The following is a 6000-nucleotide window of genomic DNA, read 5'->3' as shown; positions in this document are numbered from 1 at the left end:
TGACCTGAGAAATATTACTGGCTCCACTAATGCTTGGAAAAAGAACGGGTCGGTGTCCACCGTGCGTCCGGCGCAGCTGGAAAGGAGTTCCTACCTACACGTGTTTTTGTTTTATAGTGGCTGTGATTGGGCAATCGATACCATTCAAAGCGTCATCACGTAAAGGCATCCAGGGCAAGACGTAAGCAGTGTCCGTATCCTTATAGCATTCACAGTGGCCTTTAAACTGACTCCAGATCAGGGGCCAAAATGTGTGAAATCTGACTCCATGTCAGGGAAATTGCTGTAGAATGAGTTCTGTTCCACTCAGAGACAAAATTCCAACGGCTATAGAAACTAGAGACTGTTTTCTATCCAATAATAGTAATAATATGTATATTGTACGATAAAGTAGGAGAGTAGGAAGCCGTTTAATCTGAAATGTAAATATGCTAATGAGTAAACAGCACCCCCTGTAGTCGCAAGAAGTTAACTTCCTCCTCAGCCAGCGCCAGCATTGTGGAAGGCTCTATATAAAAAAAAAATTGTAGCCCCTTTTCTCCCCAATTTTCATGGTATCCAATCGCGTAATTACTATCTTGTCTCATCGCTACAACTCCCGTACGGGCTCGGGAGAGACGAAGGTCGAAAGCCATGCGTCCTCCGAAGCACAACCCAACCAAGCCGCACTGCTTCTTAACACAGAGCGCCTCCAACCCAGAAGCCAGCCGCACCAATGTGTCGGAGGAAACACCGTGCACCTGGCCCCCTCGGTTAGCGCGCACTGCGCCCGGCCCGCCACAGGAGTCGCTGGAACGCGATGAGACAAGGACCTAACCCGGACGACGCTATGCCAATTGTGCGTCGCCCCACGGACCTCCCGGTCGCGGCCGGCTGCGACAGAGGCTGGGAGCGAACCCAGAGACTCTGTTGGCGCAGCTAGCACTGCGATGCAGTGCCCTAGACCACTGCGCCACCCAGGAGGCCTATATAGGGTGTTTTTGTTTGACCCACGCGAGCTTGACCAAGACTTGACTGAAACGGGAACCAGCTTTGCCGCGATTCATGTGTAGACTTCAATCTACAAATTAATGTGATGTGTGAAGCTCGCTCAACAATTGAATTCATAGTACAATGTACACACATATATTAAGAGTTTGTGAGTGTGTAATATGGGAGTTTCAACATTAAAACGAAAACACTTTTATAAACAACGGCAATGTTGCATTTTTCCTGATGCAGATGCACCTCCCCCGACATTACTCTTCGACTCTCGTCTGCAGTCGGTTGCTTCAGTCTTACCACTCAAACGAGCCCAATGTTTGTGGTGCATAGGAGACCTTGGTTTGAACCCAGTCAGTCACATTGATCCATTGGTTTTTCTGGAGCCATAACAAAATAAAGTTTACTTTTGCTTTGTGACATTGAGCATGAAAAGATCCTGCAGGACAATAAGATTACTTAGAAAACAAATGTGCTACGGTCCATATTACTATCTAGCTCATGGGATTTTTATTTTATTTTTATTTAACCTTTATTTAACTAGGCAAGTCAGTTAAGAACAAATTCTTATTTACAAGGATTAATACCCTACTCACTAAAGCAGAGGGCTAACAATAGCTCCAGCAGTTTACATTCTAGAAAATCAAGGTACGTTTTGTCTGTCCTGTTGGTTTTTCTGGTGTTCCTTTTTTCTCAGACCTCCATTCTTACAACCCCTCTCCCATTCCTTTCCCAAGCCCAGCTCTCGACTTGATCAATTTTCCGACTCGCTGGAGCGTTTCTTCTCCCACGGTATAGCTGACAGACCTCCATACTTCCCTGCCTGGCTTCTCCTAACAACATCTCACCAGGGACAGGTAGGAACAGTGTCAGAACACAGTGTCTGGTGTCCATACTGTAGTTCTCCCTGATAGCCTTGTATGGACCAGCCCAGCCACCCCTTGTCAACATGCTTTCACTGAGTTGCTAGAGCTGGGGAGGACAATGGACAGGTGCAGATAGAATTAGATTCACATGCAGTTTCTCTCTCCTAGTAGGAAAATGAATTTCTACTGTGAAAAAGTGATCTCTTACATGCATGGAATGAAGATTACATGCATGTATTGTTTTGGATAGTAATTCTATCTAATCAGTAATCTGTGAGGTTCCTTTCTGGGCCATGGTTCTAAGCATGGTTTCATATTTTGCCTGAGGTTTCATATTTTACCTGAGGAGGGAAGCAGAATCTTGATATACACAGATAGTTCAGATTTACAAATTTGTCAAAAAGGCCCTTTGTCTTCCCAGGTGTACAGATGGTGCATTCTATATTGCACAGCTTACATAGCTGTTTCCATTGATCTCTTCATGTGAAATAATATTGCGTCACACTTAATAGCACATCTTTTCATTTCCCCAATCTATGTTGGTAATGTCTTGGACAGCAAGTATACAAAAGATATCGAACAACAATTGATTAAAATATGCATTTATTGAGATATTTACACAGACATTTCTAAAGTAGGCCTGCCTATATATTTCTAAATCAGTAAGTTGGATATTTAAATACAGGTAATACAGGTCAGGGATAATTCCCTATAATATTTGACTTGGGAGTAGGCACATTACAAAGAAATATTGTAAAATTAGTTGTAAATGGTAAAAGCATTTTGTTTGCAAATCTTCAAGAAGTACATTGTCAAAATATTATACAAATATTTTGCATTGCTCCACATAATATAATTTAGTATATCAACTTCAATTACTTCTCATAGTTCAAGTTTTACCACTCTTAACTGTCAAAGTAGGAAATATTTCCTTTGGACAATTCATGGCTTATAAAGAACTGTACCTATGCAGTTTAAGATCTATGATTCTACGAAGATAACTTGCAAAATAAATGAAGTACTGAGCACCATTCTTACGAAGCACCAATATGAAGGTAGGCAATTATATGATTCTTTAACTAATATAACAAGTGTTAGCGGTTTTTTGTTAAAAATCAAGAAATACTGTGTAACAAATTTTAGGAAGATTCACAAATCATAAATCAAATGGTTTGACAAAGCAGAGAGACCTTGGAATTCTATATTTCCAGTAGTTAAAGTTCTTATAATTCCACCCATCCCAAAAGATAATGATTAATAAAGTGGAATATTTGGCCTTGCATTTTGTCATTCGTTATAGATAAGACCCATGCATCTAATGTCTGTCTGCTGCAGCTCTCCTGGCGTTGGCCTGATGATGCTACAGTATATCCCAGGACTACATCCCTGAGCCTTCCTCCACCGTAGCCTCACTACCAGGACTCTGAAAATAAGAACCAGAAATAAGAACATGTTATGGGCTGTGTGCACCTTGTTTTCCATAAAAACGTGGAAAACTTGGAACTTACCGAGTTCACCCCTGCCCCAGTGCCGCCATTCAACAGCATCTTTGAACTGTCCTTCTGCGAATTCAGAAAGTTATGTAATCCTCACAAATTGTGATACACATAGATGGCTTTATGGTTTTACAAAATATAAAGTATTGCATATTATTTATGTCTGTTGGTGAGTTAGTCAGAGTTGTTCAAGTTCAGGACTAGTAACAGTTCTCATTCTAGAAATGTGATATTTCAAGTTGGTGCAAATGAAACTGATGTCAGGGTCAACGTCCTGACCTGTCTTTGTTCTCTTGTATGTTAGAGTGCAGTAGTGGTAGATGTACCACTGCCCTGGAGGATCAACTTACAGAGCCGTGTTTCTCAGTCTGTGGCCCGTATATAGTGATACAATATTTTTTTTCAGGAGAGACCCAGTTAGCTGAAACAGATTTAATCAGTTCTAGCTTTGATTTAGCCATCCTAAAAGGAGGAACACTGTAGCATGAATTTGAGTAAGACTATAATATTGGGTGACCCATATTTACTGTCTATACTCCAGTGTGTCTGCCAGCCTGAACTCACGTAGTGTGAGTTGGCCTCCAGTAGCTCCTCAGCTTCACTGTCCTCCATACTGCAGCCTGCAGGGAAACATTCTGCAGCACGCTTCTCTCTTACTGGTCTTAGGAAGTCAGCCGCTGTGGATTTCCTCAGCAGAGCTACAAAAACAACAATATTTGCACCAACACACAGTACTTAATGTACATAGGAATAATGTCCCAAGTAACTAAAAAATCTGTCAAATGTAGTACCGGATGACAATAGTGATAATAGTGATAGAACCAAGTCAAATAATATCAAATCAAATATGAGCCCATTTTTACTCCATATATTTGTTTTTCTTTTCTTTTGTCCTTGCAACACCATCACTTTGATATGGATCACCAACTCTGAGTCTTACAGAGAGACAGATGTTAAAATAACTTACTTGTATAGCCATTATAAGGTGCATTGAAACCCTCATGTGGCAATTAAATTACAAATTCCATTATTTGTTCATGAAACACCTGCAACTGAGCTGTTTTCAGTTTAGGGGTTTAAAGATACTTATAATGCAGATACTATATGGACTCTTACCTGCTTCACAGATGTAGGTCATGTGCACCATAGCCAGCAGTGGCACAGCAATATCCATACACAGCCTCATTGCCTCTCAACAAGCAAAGTGCAATGCCCCTAAAAGCCCTAGCTCTTTGTATGTTACCTGAGAAAACACCACGCCCCCCCAAGCACCTCAACAACATCGTTCATCGTGTGTGTGTGTGTGTGTGAGCATGTATATGTGTGTGTCTGTGTAGACTCTAGACAGGTGGAACAAGGCCAAAGAGGGTGCTCTATTTCTAAGCATTTACTTGTGGATGTGCCACGGGCAGCTTAATTTCAGGTCAAATTAGCTTGTTCAATAAGGAAAAATATATAAACAATCACACATTACTGCACTAGTCAAACTGAAGAGCAGACACAAATGTAACTAACATGGTGTGTATCCATGTAAATCCCCATCGCTACAACAGTTATGACACAGACTAGTTGTAAGTAACATATTTCCGTCTTTGCATTTAAAAAGTAGAACTTGCTTATCTGGCTGAACATATCGGTAGTTATCGGTTTCTATAGTATAATCTAAAACAGGATACTTCCACTGCTGTATTTAGCCGCTTTGTAAAGAATAGCAAATTCTATTACTCAGCTATTACTCAGGAGTCAGGACTGAATGTGGGCACTTTCATTGTAGGTCTTCCGTTCGCTGTACCCTCCAGTTCAGGTTCACCAAGGCAACATTGAAACAATTTGGCTCCTGTGTAGCGGAGCACTACAAATCGGATCCTGAAGATTCTTTAGGATTAAGCACACAGGAGGGTGATAGTGGTATGAGGACAAAGAGTCTTCTTGTGATGCAGAGTGTCGCATTACTCTACCCCCATAATTATGGGGCCAAAGAATTTAGTGAGGGCACAAGGGACTATGTCTAATGGTGTCTCGCAATGCTGAGCAAAACACCTAGAGTCGATGTCCTCACCCCCGCGGAAATATAATTAGCATAATTGTAAAAAATCACCATAAAAATTATTTTCAAATGAGATATTCTGTCTGTATTACTCATAGCCATCAAGTATTCTTAGGTCAGGGACTGATTCTGAATCATTCTCTCGTGCATTTCACTATTCTCTCAGGGCAAAAATCCTACTCATGAAACCATTCCATTGAATACCTTCGAGAATTTGTATGGTTGGTCAAAGTTGGGATATTACATTGAGGGCTCAAACCCAAACAAAAATGTCACAGATGGACACATCTTTAGAATTTCAGTGACAATGTACTTTGTACTGCCACAATCTTCCTATCTTAATGAAGGCTTAGCAGAGTTGCCACTCACTCTCTCCCAGGCTTGTTTACCTGTTCAGGTGTCACCGGTCCAGAATTCCAGCCTTGACGATGTTGCTCAGCATCTTACTTTCTGGTTTGTAACATTCCATGGGAAGTGGCACTGTAGTGAGTGCCTTGTGTTCTGGTTGTTGGGCACAAGAGACAGCTTCCTGGCTCTGCCTAAATGGACCCAATAGGGACATTAAACTTGATACCCTGTTGCGAACTTACTGATGGAACTTTGTTTTCTA

The sequence above is a fragment of the Salvelinus fontinalis genome, chromosome 18 (assembly GCF_029448725.1).
Source record: "Salvelinus fontinalis isolate EN_2023a chromosome 18, ASM2944872v1, whole genome shotgun sequence".
NCBI lineage: Eukaryota > Metazoa > Chordata > Actinopteri > Salmoniformes > Salmonidae > Salvelinus > Salvelinus fontinalis.
The sequence above is the reverse complement of the archived record's forward strand: the minus strand, read 5'-3'. Positions refer to the sequence as shown.